Source organism: Schistocerca cancellata, chromosome 10 (assembly GCF_023864275.1).
Source record: "Schistocerca cancellata isolate TAMUIC-IGC-003103 chromosome 10, iqSchCanc2.1, whole genome shotgun sequence".
In the NCBI taxonomy this organism is placed as follows: Eukaryota; Metazoa; Arthropoda; class Insecta; order Orthoptera; family Acrididae; genus Schistocerca; species Schistocerca cancellata.
In genome coordinates this window covers 118,866,473-118,892,372 of record NC_064635.1, presented here as the reverse complement: position 1 = coordinate 118,892,372, position 25,900 = coordinate 118,866,473, and positions in this window count along the sequence as shown.

The following is a 25,900-nucleotide window of genomic DNA, read 5'->3' as shown; positions in this document are numbered from 1 at the left end:
TCTCTTCGTTTGTTGTGTGCCTTGTCATAAAACGAGCGGTCACAGATAAGAAGTGGATCGTGAAAATAACACAGGAGGAAAGGAATGTGGGATGGTGCCAGAGTCTGTTTTCTTTCCACTTCTGTGACAACCGTCTACTCCGTCTTGTACGCTGATCGCATCAGTGAGCTCATCATTCTGATAGGTTTCTTCGCTCATTTCTGTCGTGTGTGTGAGTATGCCAGTGTTTAGATATGCTTTATACCTGTTTTATGGCCTCTTAAACGCAACTGCTAAACCCTTAATTGGTTATAATTTTGATATTTCTGGGAAAATTTGAATTGTTTTTTTAAAAACTTCATCTTCCGCAAAGCAGTGGGATTTTCTTTTTTCTTTTAATACGGGAGAAACAACACCTTATAGTACTGTGAATGGTAGAATTTTGTAAAAGAAATTAATTGCGTGAGACAGAAATACAGCAACCAGAACTTAAAACCTCCATAAGGGAAAATTTGGAGTCTCATAGCTCTAAGGATGGGCTTGACTGAAACGCCATTGATGAGCCGGGTGGGGTGGCCGAGCGTTTCTAGGCGCTCCAGTCTGGAACCGAGCGACCGCTACGGTCGCAGGTTCGAATCCTGCCTCGGGCATGGGTGTGTGTGATGTCCTTAGGTTAGTTAGGTTTAAGTAGTTCTAAGTTCTAGGGGACTGATGACCTTAGAATTTAAGTCCGATAGTGCCCAGAGCCATTTGAACCAGCCTTCCTTCCATTCTGTCTCGTATCCATGTCAACTCATATCAGTGCGCTGAATCTATACAATCGATTGACACGTACACACCACTTCACGTCAGCGGTGGAGAATCACGTCACGAACTGGAACCAGCTCTAAAACATCTACTGGGCTCCAAAGCGATCGCTGGGAGGACTGTTTCGTCTGGTGACCTTACATGACAGTGGTAAACGTTAAAGCACCTGTAAACGATCAAACTATTTGTGAAACTTCACTACTGTTTTTCACAGTATTTGGCAGTGTATGGCTCCTTTGACGAATTTGTCGAACACAGAGTGTGTCTGGAGTGTTCGAGAAAAGTTTTCATCGACTGCCGTTTTGACAAGAAATAATTGTCACTCTGCAGCAGAGTGTGCGCTGCTTTCAAACTGAAGTGAGGTACTTGAGTCGTGCTTGGATAGTTCATTCGGGACGCACTTGCCCACGAAAGGTCCCAGGTTCGAGTGCCAGTCTGGAACACAGTTTTAACCTGCCAGCAAGCTGCATATCAACGCACCCTCTCTTGCAGAGTTATAATTGATTCTGGTCGACAAACTTTGTTGGGACGTCTACGCAGTTGTTTGACAACAACGGAGAGGAAACAGCAAATATGACAAACAAGTGTAGCTGCACGTAGAATAATACACTCATGTTCAGAAAAAAGAGAACACATTGAATGACTTGAGACAGGACGTTCATATTCACACGACATTTACAGTAGTAAGTTATGCAGAAATGACTAGCATTTCAGTCACCTCGGTTCAGCATGTGTCCTGTTGCCTAGCAGGCACAGGGTCCGCCATGGGCCCTGATGACTTGTTCCATGCGTGACGGAATCGACGGACGCGTATAAGGCGCAAATAGTGTCCTGCGTTATACCCATCCATGCTGCATTGGCCTGGTTCCAAGTTCATGTGGGGTGGTTGGCACTGAATCACAGCACTGCACTCTTCGTTTCACCATATCACACACATTTTCTATTGGCGCAAACTCTGGAGATCCCGCGAGCCACGACAAAAGACTGAAATCCTGTGACTCCAAGAAGGCACGTGTTCGTCCAGAAACATGTGGTCGTACATTCTCTAGCTGAAAAATGATTACAGTCGCAGATTCGAATCCTGCCTCGGGCATGGATGTGTGTGATGTCCTTAGGTTAGTTAGGTTTAAGTAGTTCCTGCCTCGGGCATGCATGTGTGTGATGTCCTTAGGTTAGATAGGTTTAAGTAGTTCTAAGTCGATAATATAAAATGGTGCAAGCTGTTCGAGATTCTGAAAAAAGTAGGGGTAAGCTATAGGGAGAGACGGGTCATATACAATATGTACAACAACCAAGAGGGAATAATAAGAGTGGACGATCAAGAACGAAGTTCTCGTATTAAGAAGGGTGTAAGACAAGGCTGTAGCCTTTCGGCCCTACTCTTCAATCTGTACATCGAGGAAGCAATGATAGAAATAAAAGAAAGGTTCAGTAGTGGAATTAAAATACAACGTGAAAGGATATCAATGACACGATTCGCTGATGACATTGCTATCCTGAGCGAAAGTGAAGAAGAATTAAATGATCTGCTGAACGGAATGAACAGCCTAATGAGTACACAGTATGGTTTGAGAGTAAATCGGAGAAAGACGAAGGTAATGAGAAGTAGTAGAAATGAGAACAGCGAGAAACTTAACATCAGGATTGATGGTCACGAAGTCAATGAAGTTAAGGAATTCTGCTACCTAGGCAGTAAAATAACCAATGACGGACGGGGCAAGGAGGACATCAAAAGCAGACTCGCTATGGCAGAAAAGGCATTTCTGGCCAAGAGAAGTCTACTAATATCAAATACCGGCCTTAATTTGAGGAAGAAATTTCTGAGGATGTACGTCTGGAGTACAGCATTGTATGGTAGTGAAACATGGACTGTGGGAAAACAGGAACAGAAGAGAATCGAAGCATTTGAGATGTGGTGCTATAGACGAATGTTGAAAATTAGGTGGACTGATAAGGTAAGGAATGAGGAGGTTCTACGCAGAATCGGAGAGGAAAGGAATATGTGGAAAACACTGATAAGGAGAAGGGACAGGATGATAGGACATCTGCTAAGACATGAGGGAATGACTTCCATGGTACTAGAGGGAGCTGTAGAGGGCAAAAACTGTAGAGGAAGACAGAGATTGGAATACGTCAAGCAAATAATTGAGGACGTAGGTTGCAAGTGCTACTCTGAGATGAAGAGGTTAGCACAGGAAAGGAATTCGTGGCGGGCCGCATCAAACCAGTCAGTAGACTGATGAAAAAAGAAAGTCTAGGGGACTGATGACCTCAGAAGTTAAGTCCCATAGTGCTCAGAGCCATTTGAAAAATGATGTCTGGGATGTCGTGGAGAAAGGGTTGAAACGTCCCCTTAGAACAATTTCTGAATTACTGTGCTGAAAAAACTCTTACACTATTTGCTTTTCAAACAGCTGAGCAAAACTGAACGTACTCAAACATTCACTAAAGTGACACACAATATTTTTAGCGCAACGCAATCTGACTTTCAAAAATCCCTACAAAAGAATGTAGGGATCCCTAACATTAACCTATAGACTTTAATAGAGAACAAACAATGTATTTACCTCAATAGTATTCAAAAGTCATAATGTATATAGCAGTTCATGATATACAGTATTGCAAATTTCAAAACTCCGCCATCTCTCTCCTCACATCCACCACTGCTGGCGGCTCACCTCCAACTGCACAACGCTACGCGCTGTTCACATCCAGCTGCCCAACACTATAATGGCAGACAACAATGCAAACTAGCCACAGACTGCACACAGCACAGCCAGTGATTTTCATACAGAGCGCTACGTAACGTTGCCAATAAGAAAACATAAACAGCCTACTTACAGGGTAAGGCTACGCGTCGGAAGATGTTGGTTGATTGATTGATTGACTTGGTGGAGGGACCAAACAGCGAGGTCATCGGCCCCATTGGATTATGGAAGGATGGGGAAGGAAATCAGCCGCGCCCTTTCAAAGGAACCATCCTGAAGCGATTTAGGGAAATGACGAAAAACCTAAATCAGGGTGGCCGGACGCGGGTTTGAACCGTCGTCCTCCCGAATGCCAGTCCAGTGTGCTAACCACTGCGCCACGTCGCTCGGTTCGCAGGATGTCATTCACATAGGTCACACTGGTCAGTCCCCTGTGATTTGCGGTAGTACCCAATAGCATGTCACACCATAATGCCTTGAGTTGGCGCTGTATGTCTTGTGGGAACGCAGTCACTGTGATGCCGGTCCCCCTGCCTGCGGCGAACCAAATGCGGGGATCATTTTGAAACAAACAGAACCTGGATTCGTCTCAAACCATTGTCTGATGCCATTCCTGCCCCCAGTGATGTCGCTCCATTCACCATTGCCATCTAGCAAGTTTCTGTAGATTCGTCAAGGGAGGCGGAGAAATGGACGAGGCGCACGTAACCCATGTCGCAACAAACACCGACGGTCTGCCTCCCCTGATAATGTACACTGTGTTACACTGTCCCACTGTTGCGCCAGAGTCGAGGAGGGCGCAGGTATGACCTGCAGTGCCATTCGCATGAGGTGTCGATCTTTCTGGGGGATGACTTGGGTGGCGCGACCTAACCCATCTCGTTCTGTTCTACGGCCGTTCTGCACACACCCATTGCACTGCCGAAAGACTTCGTCCCACACGAGCAGCAATTTCCCGTTGAATGCATCACATTCTCTCATGCAAATAACACGCCCTCTTTCAAACACAGCCATTCGACGGATTACGCCCGATTGCCGTTGAAACGTCCCCTTTGAACAATTTACACAGGACTGAGCTTAAACTGACACACAATATTTTTAGCGCAACGCAATCTGACTTTCAAAAATCCCTACAAAAGAATGGCCCTGACTAACATTAACCTATACCTTTCACAAATCACTTACCTTCACAAAAATCTTCATTACTCGAACTACTGCAATACAGCGAGCGCCACTACTGCCAGCTAAATAAAAGATTCAAACTACTGAAGGCACTAACTACTGATAGGCATAGTTAGCAAATGAAAGATTTTAATAGAGAACAAACAATGTATTTACCTTAATAGTGTTGAAAAAGCATAATATACATAGCAGTTCATAATATCCAGTATAACAAATTTCAAAACTCCGCCATCTCTCTCCCCACATCCACCACTGCTGGCGGCTCACCTCCAACTGCGCAACGCTACGCGCTGTTCACATCCAGCTGCCCAACACTACAATGGCAGACAACAATGCAAACTAGCCACAGACTGCACACAGCACAGCCAGTGATTTTCATACAGAGCGCTACGTGGCGTTACCTATATAAAAACCTAAACAGCCTACTTACACGTTCAAATGGCTCTGAGCACTATGGGACTTAACATCTTAGGTCATCAGTCCCCTAGACTTAAAACTACTTAAACCTAACTAACCTAAGGACATCACACACATCCATGCCCGAGGCAGGATTCGAACCTGCGACCGTTGCACGAGCGGAACATGGTTCCACTCACGAAAATTATTTATAAACGAATGAGAAGAGTAGCGGGAGCCAGCAACGAGGAGGATCAGTTTGAGCCAAAGAGAAATGTGGCAGCACGTAAGTAAACCTAACGCTAAGACTTATCTTAGAGTGAAGAAACGCAAGCCTACGTTTATAGCATTAGTGGATATAGGGAAACCTTTTTACACTTTGAACTGGAATACACCTATTAATATTCTGAAGGTAGCACCGATAAAACGCAGGGAGTGAAAGATTATATAGGAGGGGTGTTCAATATACAGGGTTATTACAAATGATTGAAGCGATTTCACAGCTCTACAATAACTTTATTATTGGAGATATTTTCACAATGCTTTGCACACACATACGAAAACTCAAAAAGTTTTTTTAGGCATTCACAAATGTTCGATATGTGCGCCTTTAGTGATTCGGCAGACATCAAGCCGGTAATCAAGTTCCTCCCACACTCGGCGCAGCATGTCCCCATCAATGAGTTCGAAAGCATCGTTGATGCGAGCTCGCAGTTCTGGCACGTTTCTTGGTAGAGGAGGTTTAAACACTGAATCTTTCACATAACCCCACAGAAAGAAATCGCATGGGGTTAAGTCGGGAGAGTGTGGAGGCCATGACATGAATTGCTGATCATGATCTCCACCACGACCGATCCATCGGTTTTCCAATCTCCTGTTTAACAAATGCCGAACATCATGATGGAAGTGCGGTGGAGCACCATCCTGTTGAAAGATGAAGTCGGCGCTGTCGGTCTCCAGTTGTGGCATGAGCCAATTTTCCGCGGGCTACGCGTGAAACTTGCCCGCACGCGTTCAACCGTTTCTTCGCTCACTGCAGGCCGACCCGTTGATTTCGCCTTACAGAGGCATGCAGAAGCTTTAAACTGCGCATACCATCGCGCGAGTGGAGTTAGCAGTTGGTGGATCTTTGTTGAACTTCGTCCTGAAGTGTCGTTGCACTGTTATGACTGACTGATGTGAGTGCATTTCAAGCACGACACACGCTTTCTCGGCTCCTGTCGCCATTTTGTCTCACTGCGCTCTCGAGCGCTCTGACGGCAGAAACCTGAAGTGCGGCTTCAGCCGAACAAAACTTTATGAGCTTTTCTACGTATCTGTAGTGTGTCGCGACCATATGTCAATGAATGGAGCTACAGTGAATTTATGAAATCGCTTCAATCATTTGTAATAGCCCTGTATATCGGAATGTGTCGTCACGCAGGGGCAATGGCCTGGTTACACACAACAGGCGAGAGAGAATTGCTTAGCACGCCGGTTTGTGTTACACGGAGACTTCCGTAGAGTGCGAGACAGAGGTATAGCGTCAGCTGTACTGCATTTCACAACTTCGCGTAAGTCTGTCGTAACAACACGTAACTCTGTCGCAAGAACACCTAAGGGGCGAGTACGACAGATAAGTCAGCAGTATAAGTGGAACGAATGCGTTCATTACATACGAGCATGACGTCAGGACGTCGCTCGTGCTTCCTTTAAATACGCCATCTTTGATAGCAACAAGGCACTTGCAGTTAGATGTGTACTGGGACGCTGTGTAGCGCTCAGCTCGGTGATCGACATGTTAATCTTTATTAAGGAGATGTTGCAGTAGGGTGGCCCATCCAGCAGCAGACGTGAGGGGACAGTACCAGCTCTGGTCCTCTCTGCTGCCGCTGTCAATCATCGACCCAGGATTAGCAGACATCGCGGCAGACTCGCTCGCCGCCAATGCTGACCACATCAGTGAGTCGTCGTCGAGATCGTGCGGGGCCTAGGCCCTGTGCATCCGCCGTCACAACCGGGTGAGACGACGACGCTGGGGGACTGCAGTCCGTTCCGCCCGTCCACCGCGGACGAGCCACCAGGAGGAGCAGGGAAGAAGACGGGGTGGGACAGAGTACTCTCCGCACTACGAGAACGCCTCTCGTGCCGACATTGCCGGGAATCCAACCCGGAGCCTTCCACGCGCAGTGGCCTGCTGTCCGCAGCCGAGCCGCCGCCCAGCCGGGCGCCGCCAGCCACGCGCGGCCGAAGTAAGGGCATTCCTCCGCTACGTCACAGCACGCGGCGCTGCGCTAGCAAGACTGTGCGGCCCGGATCTGGTGTCATCGCTACGAGTCAGCGAGGACTCGGGGAAGGTCGTTGATATCACCAAGCCACATTGTACTCGGCAGCAATAAAGGTGTTATGAATTTGGAAGTCGTGTTCTTTCTAAATCAGAAAAGAATTATTCGATAACGGAACTTGAAGCTTTGGCGGTTGTTTGGGCTTTTACAAAATTTCGCACATTTTTGTTTGGCAGACATACTAAGGTTTACACCGATCATCGAGCTCTGGAATTTCTTATGTCGACAAAATTAACTCATGGCAGATTGTCACGATGGGCATTGTACCTACAGGAATTTGATTTTAGTATTGTTTACATACAGGGTTCTTCAAATATTGTTGCTGATGCTTTATCACGTGCACCTATGGGTTTGAAACAAAGTGCTGAAGAGGACTGCAAGGAAAACAATTATTGTTTGATGTATATTCAAGGTGTTGCGTTTGAGAACTTTATTTCGTCTTCGCTTCAGGACATTGCTAAGGAGCAAAATAAGGATCCAATCTGGAAGGACATTAAGGAGAAGTGGAGGAGAAAGGAAAGCGTAGCGATTAGACAGCATTATTTAGTTCGCAATGACATTCTTTTTAAACGAAAATCGGTCGACAACTCTGTTTGGTTAGTTTGTATTCCTGATGAGTGGGTTAATAAGCTGATTTGGTATACGCATGTCAGTTATGCACACTTTGGTCCCAGAAAATGCTTTCATAAATTACGAGAAAATTGCTACTTCAATAATATGGAAAAACGTATTCGATTTGTTCTTGCCAAATGCAAATTATGTCAAAAGGCTAAGCCGCCGACAGTTTCTCACAGAGCACCGTTGTTTCCTATCATTCCAGCAAAATTAAAGGACATGGCTGCAGTTGATTTGTTCGGTCCAGTGGTTCGATCTACTAATGGTTTTGCGTACATTTTCGTAGCAGTGGAGTTGACATCAAAATATGTGTGTTTTACACCGTTACGCAAGGCAACAGCTCGTTCAGTATCTAATGCTTTCATTAACCATTTTCTTAAAGAAGTGGGTCATGTTGATAAGGTTATATCAGATAATGGATCACAGTTTCGTTCTAAAATTTGGCTTCGTACTCTACGGCGTCGTAAAATTAAACCAATTTTCATTTCACTTTTTCACCCTCAATCTAACGCTTCAGAGAGATGGATGAAGGAAATAAATAAATTGTGTCGTCTTTATTGTCATCAGAATCACAGAACTTGGGATCAGTATCTTCATATTTTTCAAAACATTCTGAATGAACTCCCTAATGATTCAACTTCTTTACCACCTATACTGATATTAAAAAATAAAGCACCGACAAATCGCATTTCTGAAATCGTTCCTTTTCCGCCTTCACGGAAACTGCGGCATTCTGAAGTTGTGAATCTGGCTCTACAAAATATTGCATCTGCGGCTGCTAGAAGAGAGAAATCAGCTAAGCGTCCTGGTCGTTTAAAAATCTTGTCAGTTGGTCAGAAGGTGTTAATTAAGTCTCATCGTTTGTCTCACAAAGGAAAAGGCTTGTGTCGGAAATTTTTTCTGCTTTATAACTGTCCATATTGAATTCGCAAAATTATTCATGATAACACTGTCGAAGTAGAAACTCTTAAATCACGACGCTCTAAGGGAATACATCATATATCTAACGTTAAAATTTTTGTGGAATGATATACTTTTGAAAAATTTTTGTAGAATGACATACTTTTGAGAAACTAACAGCTACATGTAAACATGCGGAGAGTACAAGGATACCGCGCTGTGTTTTGGCGGCGGCATATACTCAAAGCAACAGTCAAGTCTGCGCGCCGTACAAGGCAGTCGTTGACCGCAAACAATCACTTCCTACGTCACGCGCCTACAGCTGATCGAGCGCTCAGTGCGAATGCACTGACAGCCGTAAATAAATACACAGTCTAATTTCTCCGACTAAATTCAGTATAAAGCTATAGTGACTTGATGAATTCTGTTATTAACATTCAGTATTTTTCAGGATACGGTTCTATAAAATATTTAAGAACTTCAGGTAAATTCTGTGCGTGTCCGACGTTAAGACGACTTGCTACCGAGAAAATTTCAGGAAAAATGTCATTTCGAAGAAGAAAGTAATAAACTAAAAAGGTAATTATTAATTGAGTTTATTTTTCAGGTAACATATTTCCACTTAGGTACGTACTTTAGACGTAATTTGCTGCTCGCGATTACGTGATTCATACTTTCTGCTAAATTTCATGTTCTATGAATTTACTTGTGAAGCGACGTGCTTGCGTACGTTAACTGATTTTGACAATGATTATTAATGAACTGGGTTGTAACTTGTGTATATTATGCATCGCTTGACTGCACTGCTTTTTCACTGATGTTATATTTTTTTTATTATGTGCCTGCTGTGCTTATTTATTTAAATTATAATTGTCACCTGATTAATTATGCTGATGTGGTTAGGTATGTAAGTTATACTTTGTGATTTATCTGCTTGCGCCTTCATGTTTACTTATTAAGATACGATGCTAATGACCTGTTTAGTACGTAAGATATACGTTTACTGCTATGCGTATGGATTGCACATTTACACATTTCTGCTTGTTGTCATAACTATACTTTAATTTGGTATATAGCAATGCTGATGTACAGTGTACGGACATGGAGTGTGCGTTACGATGTGGTATGGGTTACGGATTGTTCGCTTGGCGAAGCCTCGTTATAGAAATTGTGCTGCATCCACTTGTTGACATTCTGTTCACTACTGGTATATTTACTCGCTGTTGCTTGTTTTGCTTACGCTCAGTGCTTTATATTTTAACATAAGAAAATGAACTGCAGTAATTCGACGAGCGACTTTAGTACAAGAAACATCATAGAAGTCACATGAGCTGGAGGTTTTATGAAAGCTGTATAAATGTATGCCAATAGGAAGGAAGCTAACGACATGAAATACCAACACAGTTATTACACTGCATTTTTCGTGAGCAATTGAAATAGGAAGTGACACTTGACACAAGAAATACTCCACATGTTTGCTTCTGTTTGCCATAATTCTTGAAGTGGTGTACACACTGTGAAATATTAGGATCATTCACACTCCGTAATCGTACTTAATTACTGAGAGTTATTCGAACTAAGTCTGTTAGAGGTCATGTATGCATTCTTTGTTTATAATTCATAATGAGTAGAAGATTTTGGTCAGATGGATTACACAGAGGTTGTGTGTTGACAGTGTGTTTTCGGATTGTATGGGATGAGGAGGTTTGCATTAGGATTTTATCTGTACTCGATCGAGGAGACTGACTAGAGGAAAGAGTTGTTATGGAAGTGAAATGATACTGGCAATAAGGTTTATATGTATCGACGTATTGAAGAGGTATTATGGAGGTATTGAGATTATATGAAGTTGATTGGAGTTACGGTGTGTAAGAGGTAAAATAAGTGAGGTGCATATTTTTTTTGTTGTTGTTGTTGTTGGTCTATATGGAACAAGGAGGATGAAGATAGCAGACTAGAACACTAAAATGGAAGGAAGATTGTCTACACACACTTTGTTAAATCACTAAGCAGTATGTACTTTTTTTTGGAGAGAGGAAGTTGCATATCTTGGCACACTGACAGTTGTTCAGCAACCGTACATTTTGATCTGGCTTGGCAAACATTGGTCTTGACATGATGACTATGACGTTGACTTAACTATTATTTACTGTTATACATTGCTGTCACTACTACTTGATACACATGATGAACATGAAATTTTGACAGAAGTGGATTCACACAGTTAACACTATTCAATTACACAGTAGTACTTAATGTGGATGAAAGATGAGTGAGTGTGTTTTGTGTGTTTTCCTTTCCTAATCCTACCCACCTATCTCCTAAATATTATTTTATTTGTTTGTAGTGGCTTGCACTGACACCCATAAATATTATAGGTTTACTGATGTTTGTGTATTTGTAATAGTAATATGACAATTATCTGATATCATTTGTGTGTTTGTTATGATTTGTATGTTTAGTGTAAAAGCATTTGTATGTGTATTCAAACTATTGTTCATGCTTGAACTGTCTGATCAGTGATAGTAAATATTATGGACTGTTACTTGTACTTTTTCTACATGATTGGTGCCACTAGGACATGTTTAATTTCTGCTGAGGAACAGTGTGATCAGTGATAGTTGTTTAATGTCATTTGTCGGTGTCTGCACCTACTCAACATTGCTGGGTGCCATTGATGAACTGCTTCTACTGAGAAATGTGACTTGTTGCTGTGTGTACCTCTTCAACATTGCTGGGTACCACAGATGGAACTGCTTCTACTGAAATGATGTTACTTCTTGCTGTCTGTACCTCTTCAACATTGCTGGGTACCACAGATGGAACTGCTTCTACTGAAATGATGTTACTTCTTGCTGTCTGCACCTACTCAACATTGCTGGGTGCCACTGATGGACTGATTCTACTGAGATGATGTCACCTGTTGCTGTTTGCACCTACTCAACATTGCTGGGTGCCATTGATGAACTGCTTCTACTGAGAAATGTGACTTTTTGCTGTGTGTACCTCTTCAACATTGCTGGGTACCACAAATGGAACTGCTTCTACTGAAATGATGTTACTTCTTGCTGTCTGCACCTACTCAACATTGCTGGGTGCCACTGATGGACTGATTCTACTGAGATGATGTCACCTGTTGCTGTTTGCACCTACTCAACATTGCTGGGTGCCATTGATGAACTGCTTCTACTGAGAAATGTGACTTGTTGCTGTGTGTACCTCTTCAACATTGCTGGGTACCACAGATGGAACTGCTTCTACTGAAATGATGTTACTTCTTGCTGTCTGCACCTACTCAACATTGCTGGGTGCCACTGATGAACTGCTTCTACTGAAATGATATCACCTGTTGGAGTTTGCACCTGTTCCACAATGCTGGGTGCCACTGATGGACTGCTTCTACTGAAATGATGTCACCTGTTGGAGTCAGCACCTGTTCCACAATGCTGTCTGTACCTCTTCAACATTGCTGGGTACCACAAATGGAACTGCTTCTACTGAAATGATGTTACTTCTTGCTGTCTGTACCTCTTCAACATTGCTGGGTGCCACTGATGGACTGCTTCTACTGAAATGATGTCACCTGTTGGAGTCTGCACCTGTTCCACAATGCTGGGTGCCACAGATGGAGCTACTTCTATGGAAATGATGTCATCTGTCGGTGTCTGCACCTTCTCAACAATGCTGGGTGCCATTGATGAACTGCTTCTACTGTGAAATGTGACTTGTTGCTGTGTGTACCTCTTCAACATTGCTGGGTACCACAAATGGAATTGCTTCTACTGAAATGATGTTACTTCTTGCTGTCTGTACCTCTTCAACATTGCTGGGTGCCACTGATAGACTGCTTCTACTGAAATGATGTCACCTGTTGGAGTCTGCACCTGTTCCACAATGCTGGGTGCCACTGATGGACTGCTTCTACTGAAATGATGTCCCCTGTTGGAGTCTGCACCTGTTCCACAATACTGGGTGCCACTGATGGACTGCTTCTACTGAAATGATGTCACCTGATGGTGTCTGCACCTACCCAACATTGCTGGGTGCTACTGCTGGAACTGTCAACCACTTGTTATGAAAACATTTTATGTGAATATTTGTATAAACTGATTTTTTGTGTATTACTGTTTGTGAAAAGTTATAAGACTCTTACCTGCTCATATTCGTCATTGCTGACGCTATCGATTGAATTGTTTAACCACATGATATTTGTGTAAACTATTATGTAAAGTCATATGTATGAAAGAATTTGTATTCCTTACTGTATTTTATATATTAGGCTATTGTAAGGTCAGTGCAAAGCCAAAATTTTATCTAGTTATATGATACTTACGTATTAATATTATCTTTTATTTTTGTCTGTATTTTTTTGACGAATTTGGTGGTATTTTCACCACCAATGCTGGCAAAAATACCATCAAATTCTAGCCCGTGGAGGAAGGGCATATGAAAGGTGGCTACACTGAGCCACAGCGCCAGAAATCGCGCCAGAGAGTATTGTTCCGCCGCCTCCACTGGCAGTGATTATTGAGACGTAGCGGCAGGCAGTTCTTGCCGAGAAGTTGTGGTGGACACTGCTTGTAGCTGAAGTCAGAGTGAGATGCGGTAGTGGAGAGTGTTGTTCCATGTTTTATGCAGTGGTTTGATGGGAGAGATGATGATGTTCTAATGGAGATATTGTAATGGTCAGAGTGCATTTCGTCAATATATATGGAGGTATTTTCTTTTATTCTTTCAGTGACCTGAATAATGTGTCATTACAGGTTCAGTCAACAAAGCATCTGGCGTGTGTTCTTGTATTAGAGTGTAATTTTGGTTTTCTTGCACAATTATAGTATTTGTAATTTTCTTTTATCACGTCAGTATAATTGGTATTTAAAAATTCTTGTCTTGTTGAAGAAGAACTGTGCCAGATGTGCGTTGAGTCGTACTACCACATACAGAACAGCTACACTTGTGCTTTGTTGGTTTCGTAGGTTTTATAGTTGCTGGGGACTTAATTAATTAACTGTGTTAACGAAAATTTTCTTACATTCTTTATTGTCATTCTAAGCAGTCAGATTGCGTACTAATACTAGTCAGGGCCAGCCGTTTACGAGACTTGCGTAATCGGACATACAGCGACAGAAAATTAAAAAGTATTTGCATTGCATTCTTATATCTTTATTTTAATTAAGCCCCCATGCAACATCATCCTGACTTACGTGATGGAGTGGAAACTTCATATGTAAATCAGGGTATCACACTCCCCTTTTCGCAGGAAGGGGTAGCCTTAGCAATAGATAAACTTAAAAATAGAAAGGCGCCAGGTCCCGATGGAATATACACAGAACCATTGAAGAATGCCAGTACATTGATCACCCCATATCTGACTGAATTTTTTAATGAAGCCCTCCTACAACGAAGAATCCCTACACTCTGAAAAATGACTAACGCAGTTATTATTAAAAAGTCTGAAGATAGGGACCCAACTGACCCAAAATCCTATAGACCTACCTGTCTCCTGAATACACTTGCCAATGTACAGGAGAGCCTCCTGTGTGATAGATTATAGGCACATAGGCGCCTTTTTGGTCTAACTCCCCACCAATATGGATTTAGAGAACATATATCAAAAGATGACGCCATAAACTGCGCCCTACAAATTGTGGGGAATACGACCGAGAAATATGCGGTCGCTGTACTCATTGATACCGCTGGAGCTTTTGATAATCTCTGATGGCCGTCACTAATCGCCAGACTAAGGGAAATTCGATTAACTACTGCCCTGTATTCTAGTTCTATGGACTACTGTAGGGGAAGAATTGTAGAATGGAAAGCAGGAACACAGAAGGTGATTAAGAGAATAACCAAGGGATGTCCACAGGGATCAATCTGTGGGCCCATTTTTGTGGGATATAGCGATTGAGTCCCTGTTGGGCATCTTGGATAGAGACACACTTATAGAAGGTGTTGTCGCTTATGTGGATGATCTTTTGGTTGTCGTTTCTGCACCGTCTAGACTGCAGTTGGAAAATAAGTGTACATTAACACTACAGATGATCAATTACTGGTGTAATCAGAACAAATTGAAAATAGCAAGAAACAAAACAGTTTACTTATTGCTTAAGGGAGTACTACAGTGGAACCCTAGCATAAAATTCAATTACATTAATATACAAAGGAAACAGGTAGCTAGTATTTAGGACTTCGTCTAGATGAACGGCTCCCCTTCAAAGAACATATAAAACTTACTGTAGACAAAGCTGCTAAAATTATGCATAAACTTTGCTAGATTAAATTCAGTGCAGTTACAATTACCACTAATGACGATGCGGATGTATCACACAGCACTATTCGAGTCCATTGCATGTTTTGCAGCTAGTGCCTGGGCACATCGTCTATGTATAGTGACTTACAAAACAATAGTCAGGAGAGGACAAAGAAGTGCACTACTTAGGATGTCTGGAGCGTTTAGCCCAACACCAGTTGAGGCCCTGTATGTGGTTCTAGGAACATGTCCAATAGACCTCACTATTCACTGTAGAGCTGCCTCATATTGGTTGAAGAATGGTGACTTAGAAACTGTATTCCAAATAACAGGAGAAAACATACAAACTAAACAACAGCTATGGAAATTAGACACGTGGCAAAGAGAATGGGAGACATCAGATAAAGGGCGGCGTGTCTTCTCCTTTTTTCCAAATGTATCTGAGAGGCTAAAACTAAAAACATGTAGATCCAAGTCGTGGCATGGTACACTAATTGACTGGGCATGGACCATACCCAACACATCTACACCGTATGGGAGTAAGGCAAACCGAGATTTGCACATGCGGCTTTCTTGGAACGCCTGAACATGTTGTGTTAACGTGTAACTTACTCGACCACGCACGACCTGCTATAAGAGACGACGAGGTCAGTGCGACTCTTCGTGACCCAGATAAATGGAATACCTTAAATAGTCTGGCTGACTCAGTGTCAACGACACTGCTTGACATATATAAAAATCAACATCCTACTGCCAGAACAAGAACACAGACAGTAACAGAACCACTACACAAAACATGGGAAGACACAACCTCCAACACAGACACAAACACTAGAACAGATACTGATTAATATTGACAGAAGGTGCAGAAGGGCGGCGAAATAGATACTGACTAATACTGATATGCAGGTGGGCAAACTTACAATGACTGTGCCACACGACTGATTGATGCACTTCATTAGACATACAAAGTAGGCTCCCAGTTTTGGCTGACAAATTATCTGAGATTTCATTGGACGTTCATGCAGGTTCCCCCTCCTGGCTCACAGCCTTGTCACTTGTCTTGCCAGATGTCCTGGATTCAGTTGTAATCAAGTTAAGTAATTTTACACTTGAATTATCACATTTTAGACTTCTATGAGACTTGATGTTTGATTTGTCTACTAAAGCCATTTCTAGCTTTCAAGATATATTAACATTGTTTCTACTTTAGTAATCTACTGTCCCAAATAAAATTTTTTATAGAGGAATTGATCATGTACAGCCTTCAGCTACGTGAATATTTTTGTATTTTTATTTGTGTTGGGGATAACTTTGGTATCAGTTATGATTAATAGCCCACAAAAGGTATAATTGTATTGTTATATGTTAATATTCATATTGTTTTACTATTCACATGAAATTTGAAACCTTATTTATAATGTCATATAGAGAAATCTAGTTGTGTTCAATCTACAGGCACATACGCAGCCTCCACACTCAGGAATTGCATGTGTGAGAATCTGGTTTTAGGAGACATCATGCAATTTAAAAATTCACTGTTTATACTCATTTTCCTTTACACTAAGTATAATTATATTCTTTTTATTAACTATACTAACTTTGGTAACCACTTGGCTCCAACACTTGATGATTTTTAATGTTATCTCATCTTTAAATTTAATTTTTAAATTTTGAATAGAGGAATCTTGTTATGTTGAAAGATAGCTACTTGAATACTTCCTGTATCTGAGATTGTTTATGCAAGAATTTTGGCTTAAGTTTTTTTTATTAATAGAATTGAAATTTTAACTTAAACCAATACCGTTATATCTTAATATTCATTATTCTCTTATGTTTCATGTGAAATTTTAACATCATTTATAATCTCATATAGAGAAATCTAGTTAAGTTCAATTTTGGGGCACATGTATAGCCTTGCAGTCTGGAAATGCATCAGTGAGAACTTCGTTCTTGATACATACCGTATAGTTTAGAATTCTTTTTCTTTTTTTGTATGTATATTATTATTTCCATTTTGTTTTACTTTATACTTACATAATTATATTGGTTTTATTAATTATTTTGCATTAGAACATCACTTACTGTATTAAAGAGTGTACCAACGCACAGAGCAACACCCAGGGCAGAAATACACTCCTGGAAATGGAAAAAAGAACACATTGACACCGGTGTGTCAGACCCACCATACTTGCTCCGGACACTGCGAGAGGGCTGTACAAGCAATGATCACACGCACGGCACAGCGGACACACCAGGAACCGCGGTGTTGGCCGTCGAATGGCGCTAGCTGCGCAGCATTTGTGCACCGCCGCCGTCAGTGTCGGCCTGTTTGCCGTGGCATACGGAGCTCCATCGCAGTCTTTAACACTGGTAGCATGCCGCGACAGCGTGGACGTGAACCGTATGTGCAGTTGACGGACTTTGAGCGAGGGCGTATAGTGGGCATGCGGGAGGCCGGGTGGACGTACCGCCGAATTGCTCAACACGTGGGGCGTGAGGTCTCCACAGTACATCGATGTTGTCGCCAGTGGTCGGCGGAAGGTGCACGTGCCCGTCGACCTGGGACCGGACCGCAGCGACGCACGGATGCACGCCAAGACCGTAGGATCCTACGCAGTGCCGTAGGGGTCCGCACCGCCACTTCCCAGCAAATTAGGGACACTGTTGCTCCTGGGGTATCGGCGAGGACCATTCGCAACCGTCTCCATGAAGCTGGGCTACGGTCCCGCACACCGTTAGGCCGTCTTCCGCTCACGCCCCAACATCGTGCAGCCCGCCTCCAGTGGTGTCGCGACAGGCGTGAATGGAGGGACGAATGGAGACGTGTCGTCTTCAGCGATGAGAGTCGCTTCTGCCTTGGTGCCAATGATGTTCGTATGCGTGTTTGGCGCAGTGCAGGTGAGCGCCACAATCAGGACTGCATACGACCGAGGCACACAGGGCCAACACCCGGCATCATGGTGTGGGCAGCGATCTACACTGGCCGTACACCACTGGTGATCGTCGAGGGGACACTGAATAGTGCACGGTACATCCAAACCGTCATCGAACCCATCGTTCTACCATTCCTAGACCGGCAAGGGAACTTGCTGTTCCAACAGGACAATGCACGTCCGCATGTATCCCGTGCCACCCAACGTGCTCTAGAAGGTGTAAGTCAACTACCCTGGCCAGCAAGATCTCCGGATCTGTCCCCCATTGAGCATGTTTGGGACTGGATGAAGCGTCGTCTCACGCGGTCTGCACGTCCAGCACGAACGCTGGTCCAACTGAGGCGCCAGGTGGAAATGGCATGGCAAGCCGTTCCACAGGACTACATCCAGCATCTCTACGATCGTCTCCATGGGAGAATAGCAGCCTGCATTGCTGCGAAAGGTGGATATACACTGTACTAGTGCCGACATTGTGCATGCTCTGTTGCCTGTGTCTATGTGCCTGTGGTTCTGTCAGTGTGCTCATGTGATGTATCTGACCCCAGGAATGTGTCAATAAAGTTTCCCCTTCCTGGGACAATGAATTCACGGTGTTCTTATTTCAATTTCCAGGAGTGTATTAGAAAAATGTCCGCCTCCCCGTGGCAGGGACGGTAACGGAATGGGTTCTTGTCGAGGTAACCTAACTTGCGAGCAGCCATTACGGCTAAGAGACCTACACGCTGCCTGGCTTGTCACTCGTCTTAAGCAGCACACGGCCCACCTTAGTAACCCAGGTGGTGGGCTACTCTGTAGTGTTTAAATGAAATGAATACAGCAGCCGAACAAAAGCATTTGGACAGCCTATGTAATGCGAAACTGACCACAAGATGTCACGTGAGGCGGACCAGTCAGCCCACAAGAAGGCGCGCACTACTACGTTGCCAGTATAGAGGCACTAGGAGCGGAATGGGTCGCTCGGGAGAGAACAGTCACTCCCTCCGCGGACCAGTAACTGATCTGACTGTTGACTGGAAACGTGAAGGAAAAACCGCAGCTGAATCAAGACCAAGAACTTCTCATGTGCTGAGGGACAGCGATCGTCCAACATACGCTGATGAGCCGGAACATTATGACCACTTAAACACTGTTTCTGGCATTGTTCCACAATTTTATTATTATGTTACCGCACAACCTAGGCTTCGGGTTATATGCCCATTTCAAGTATAATACTGCAGAGATGAACATGATGACAAGGCAAAGACATCATCTCAACTTCTTAAGGTATCGATCCATAGCTTAATGTACAATTACGTTAATAACCATTTCTAACGAAATTACATACATTATTACACATTTATCAATTACTCTTCAATGACCTGATTAAAGTCTTTGGTTACCTACCAAACAGCATCAAAAGCCTGACAGATAGTCAACCAACATTTAAAAACAAATTAAAAGGATTTCTAGATGACAACTCCTTCTACTCATTGGCTGAATTTTTAGATATAAATTAAGGGAGGGAAAAAAAAGAAACTAACTTAAACATTAGTGTCATGCAATATTTTCTGTAATGTAATATCTTGTGCAGACATTTTTTATTAACCTGACACGTTCCACATCATTACGAAGTGTCGTATTCATGATCTATGGAACAAGTATTAATCTAATCTTATCTAATCTCAACAGCTTTTTAACTACGATCGGCTGAGGCTCAAAGTTTTTCTTTTATCCTTGGGTTGTGATCTCATCTAAAAGAGGTCGATAATTGAATTGGGTTTGCTCGTTTGATAATAGGTGTGGAGATATACACACCTGTATTCTAATTTATAAAATTTTATAGTAAACCAGTTATGCAGAGCGGCTCTCTTCTAGCGCCTGCCACTGAATTTGAATCAAAATCTCTGTGACATTTTCGCGCTTATTAAAGAACCTGTGATGAGACACGCTCCTCTTCTTCGTAGCATTTCTATTTCCTGTATCGATGCTGTTTGGTACGGATCACAAATTGACGAGCTGTATTCAAGGACTGATCGAATGAGAGTTTTGCAAGCTGTGTCCTTTGTGGGTGGACTTCATATGCTGAGGATTCTTCCAGTGACTCTCAGTCTGGCATCTGTCTTACCTGCGATTAATTTTACGTAGTCGTTTCACTTTGGATCTCTCCGTATGCATACTCTTAGATATTCAATGGATGCGGCGGCCTCCAGGGATTCTACAAGCACGGGGTCCCAGGTTCGATTCCGAGCGGGGCCAGGGATTTTCCACCTGCCTCGAGATGACTGGGTGTTTGTGTTGTCCTCATCATTTCATCATCATTCATGAAAGTGGCGAGATTGGGCTGGGTAGAGGTTGGGAATTTATACGGGCACTGATAACCGCGCAATTGAGCGCCCCCACAAACCAAACATCATCTTCATCGTCCAGGGATTCTACAGCAATCATGTCATCACAAAGGAATGGTTATTTCTGCCATGTGTTCGCAATACATTTGTTTATGTTGACTGCCAACTGCCAATCCCTGCACCAAACATCAATCCGCTACAATTTTCTAGGATATATACCTCTCTGTATACAACAGCAGCATAAACGAAAAGCCTCACGGAACTTCGAATGTTATCCACTAGACCTTTTGTATACACAGTGAATTTTCCAAGTCGGAACAAACTGTAGGACACAATTCCTGGGAGGATGAGGAGCAAAACAGGCAAATGGACATGGGGCCGGAAATGCATTTCAAGGGAGGTATGCGGACTTGAAGGTGGAGGTCTTTAGAAAAAGCAGAACACATTGAACGACTACAGATATACTACAGATATTCATATTCACATGACATTATGTTCTGCAGAAATGAGTAGCATTTCAGTCACCTCGGTTCAGCATGTGCCTAGTAGGCGCCATGGGCCCTGATAACATGCTCCGTTCCCCCCGTCGGAGGTTCGAGTCCTCCCTCGGGCATAGGCGTGTGTGCTGCCATTAGCTAAGTCAGTTTAAGTTAGATTAAGGGCCGATGACCTCAGCAGTTTGGTCCCATAGGATCTTACCACAAATTTCCAAATTTCTCCATGCGTGATGGCATCGGCGTTTATAAGGAGGAAACAGTGTCCTATGGTATAGCCATCCATGTTACATTCACCTGGTTCCAAAGTTCGCCTGCCTCGTCACCTCACCACTCCCACATTTCTTGACTGACCACACGTCTAGTGCTGTGGCGGACCGGGCGAAAGGCTGACATCATGTGACACTTAGAAGGCACGTGTTTTTGCAGCAACATGTGGTTGTGCATTCTCTTGCTGAAAAATGGCGTTTGCAGTGTTGTGCAGAAAGGATACGGCTACGGGTCATTCAGTTGGGTCACACTGGTCACAGTGCACTGGACACACACGAACTGTGATTTGTGGTTGTACCCAACAGCATCTCACAACATAACGCCTTGAGACTTCTCTGTATGCCTTGTGCGAAAGTAATCACAGGGATGCCGTTCCCCCTGTCTCTGGCGAAGAATAATGCGGCCATCATTTTCAAACAAACAGAACCTGGACTCGTCCAAAAACACTATCTGATGCCATAGCTGTCCCCACTGACGTCATTCCATACACAATTTCCGGCTACCACGTTTCTGCATCAATATGAGATTTTCACTCTGCAGCGGAGTGTGTGCTGATATGAAACTTCCTGGCACATTAAAATTGTATGCCGGACTGAGACTCGAACTTGGGACCTTTGCCTTTCGCGGGCAAGTGCTCTACCATCTGAGCTACCCAAGCACGACTCACAACCCGTCCTCACAGCTTCACCTCCGCCAGTACCTCGTCTCCTACCTTCCAAACTTCACAGAAGCTCTACTGCGAACCTTGCAGAAGTAGCACTTCTGGAAGAAAGGATATTGCGGAGACATGGCTTAGCCACAGCCTTGGGGATGTTTCCAGAATGATATTTTCACTCTGCGTGCGCTGATATGAAACTTCCTGGCAGATTAAAACTGTGTGCCGGACCGAGACTCGAACTCGGGACCTTTGCTTTTCGCGGGCAAGTTTGGAAAGTAGGAGACGAGGTACTGGCAGAAGTGAAGCTGTGAGGAGAAGTCGTGAGTCGGGCTTGGGTAGCTCAGATGGTAGAGCGCTTACCCGTGAAAAGCAAAGGTCCCGAGTTCGGGTGTCGGTCCGGCACACAGTTTTAATCTGCCAGGAAGTTTCACGTTTATGCACATTCGTCTAAGGTACGCCTAGAAGTGGAGGACACGCACGTAGTGGCCAAGCGGTTAAAGGCGCTTCAGTCTGGAACCGTGCGACCGCTACGATCGCAGGTTCGAATCCTGCCTCGGGCATGGATGTGTGTGATGTCCTTAGGTTAGTTAGGTTTAAGTAGTTCTAAGTTCTAGGGGACTGATGACCTCAGAAGTTAAGTCCCATAGTGCTCAGAGCCATTTGAACCATTTTTTTTTTTTTGGCACGCACGTAACCTATGTCATAGTACACGCCGACGGACTGCCATCCCTGATAGTGTATGATGTGTTACAGTGCTCCAGTGTTGCGCCAAAGCCGAGGAGGGCGCAGATCTGTCCTGCAATGCCATGTGGATAAGGTGTTTAACTAGGGGGTGGGGGAGCCCGCTGGCGCGACATGACCCATCTCGCCGTCTTCTTCAGCCTTTCGTGAAACGTTCTGCACACACCCGTTGCACTGTCGGAACACTTCGTCCCACACGAGCAGCCATTTTCGGATAGATGCATCACAGTCTGTGATGCCGATAATGCGCCTTCTTTCAAACACACTGATTTTGACGGTACGATACGCGCATCTGCGAGGTATCCTGGACGCCTGCTCAAGTTACACTGTTCCATTACGATCGGTTTACAGCGACAACGGGAGCTGGAGGAACATTTTACCGGTAGATGGCGTTGCGCCGCGATACTGATGTTCATCTTGGTTAAAATGGCTCTGAGCACTATGGGACTTAACATCTGAGGTCATCAGTCCCCTAGAACTTACAACTACTTAAACCTAACTAACCTAAGGACATCACACACATCCATGCTCGAGACAGGATTCGGACCTGCGACCATAGCGGTTGTGATGTATATTGAAACGCGAAGAGAATAGTTCCAATGGCTTTAAGCAGTATGGGACTCAACATCCGAGGTCATCAGTCCACTAGACTTAGAACTACTTAAACCTAACTACCCTAAGAACAACACAGACATCCATGCTCGAGGCAGGATTCGAACCTGCGACTGTAGCACCAGCGCGGTTCCGGACTGAAGCGCCTAGAACCGCTCGGCCACAACGGCCGGCCATGACCCAGGGAAGTGGGCTGGCCTTTGTCTATGCTCTCAGCACGTTAACTAGCTGACAATAGTTATTCTATAAAAATTAGCTGCGCAGCACTGCTGTTCTATCTCAAACTTCTTCTCTTCGAAAAGAAAAAATATTCAAAATTAATAGCCGGCCACTGTGGCCGAGCGGTTCTAGGCGCTTCAGTCCGGAACCGCGCTGGTGCTACAGTCGCAGGTTCGAATCCTGCCTCGAGCATGGATGTCTGTGTTGTCCTTAGGTTAGTTAGGTTTAAGTAGTTGTAAGTCTAGGGGACTGATGACCTCGGATGTTAAGTCCCATACTGCTTAAAGCCATTGGAACTATTTGAATCAAAATAAATATTCTCCTCGCGTTTCAATATACATCACATTCATCCTTGCTGTCCTTTACAGTAAATCTTCCTTCATTTAACAGATAGAATCACAAGTGAACACGGCACTACTGAATACGTGCATCGCCTACCACATGTCAACAAAGAATGTATCAGACTGCACAGAGACAAAGACTGTGCCACGACAAGACTAAAGATTGTTTAGCACTAACGTAGCTTGCTCTCTGACGTGCACATAGATAACTTACAAAAAGCAAAGAGACATGCCCACCTGACAACACGACTAGAGGTACAGTGCGACTCACCAGCAGACGTTGTTCCTGCGACCCCTGCTCCTGGGCGGCCACTGCCCTGTCATGGCGGCATCGCGGGTCCCGGCGCTCCTCGTCTGAAACACCAAATACAAACGCAAACTCAACTACAAGAAACACGACCATTGCATCAGGCTTAATAGCACACCCCTGTGTGTCTGTGGCGTGCAACATGATCTAAACTATTTTTTTTTTTTTTACAAAGTGTTTGGAATACGAGGCATATAAAAACACCTGAAAACAATCTTACAAGTAGGCCTTACGGACTGGTCCTCCTTGATGGTCATCATTCTTATAGGATTGGAAGGTCAGAGAACGGACACCAGTTTTCTAAAAGCAGTACAACGAGCTTGTCAACAACACACTAAAAAAAAAGCGAGATTTTTTGAAACAGAACTGCCCATGGCTGAATGCACAAGGTTCTAGTCTACAGATTACGATATCCGATGTAAGAAAACCACGCAAAACACATATCTAGATGGCCAGATGGAGATGATATTGCCGGTTGTGTCCAAATTAGAAATCACACGAACACCCCGATCAATTAAAAACTGAAATTAAACTCCGTCCGAAAAGGAAGGTTACCAACCGACCGCCGTATCGTCCTCAGTCGAGAGGCGTCACTGGATGCGGAAATGGAGAGCTATGTGGTCAGCACACCGCTCTCCCGGCCGTCGTCGGATTTCGTGACCGGAGCCGCTACTCCTCAGTCAGTAAGCTCCTCATTTGGCCTCACAGGGTTGAGTGCACCCCGCTTGCTAGCAGAGTCAGCAGACCTCATCGCGCACCTATTCAAGTGCTAGGCAAGCCCGACATCTTTCAACTCCGGTGATATGATGGGAATGGGATTTACCACTGCGTCAAGACGTTGGCCTTTTCGATCAATTGAAATACGTAGATTAAGAGAGAGAGAGAGAGAGAGAGAGAGAGAGAGAGAGAGAGAGACAGCGTTTTACACATTCACACATTTCCTCGATGCAAGCAGCATTCTAGAAACCGAGAAGGATCAGAGAGCTTATGTTTTTCATATTTGCGTCCCTTCAATGAAGCATGTATTAACATCTTCTTCTTAATTGACGTTTAGCCTGGGAGACCATGTGCGTTCTCTACATTCTTCCACCAATGATTTCTGTTTCTGCCTCTCGCGGTCCATTCTCCTTTTCTCAGCCCCGTCGCATCCGTATCCTGTTAATATCGCACTCCCCTTCTATCCTCCACAGTTTCTGATAATGCTGCTCGCGGTAGCCTTCACTCTTCCATCCTATATAGGGGTCCAGCCCACATCATCCTTTCATTCTTCATGCTTTGCCAGTATCAGCTTGTAATTATACCTATGCCAGTTACTAGCTTTTTAGAACCTTCAGTCCCCTTGTAAGTAGGCTGTTTAGGTTTTTATGTTGGTAACGCCACGTAGCGCTCTATACGGAAACCACTGCCGGCCGAAGTGGCCGTGCGGTTAAAGGCGCTGCAGTCTGGAACCGCAAATTGAAAAATTTGGACTCCTTGTTGTGCTATCTGTCAGACAGGGGGAAGCAAATTATTATTTGTGGGGACTTCAATGTAGATTCTCTGAAAGAGGGTAATAGAAAAAATGACCTTGAAGTATTACTCGGTTCTTTCAATTTGACACCCGTTATTGATTTTCCTACTCGGGTGCTAAAGGATAGCAGCTCACTGATAGATAACTTCTTTATAGACCAAGATAAGTTTAACCAGATAAATGCTCAGCCTGTTGAGAATGGTCTTTCTGATCATGGTGCACAGCTAGTTACAATATATGACATAGCTCCATTCAGCAATACTAAACAGTCCTCCAAAGTAGTACGTTCAGTCAACAATTTAACAATTGCAAATTTCAGGGAAAGCC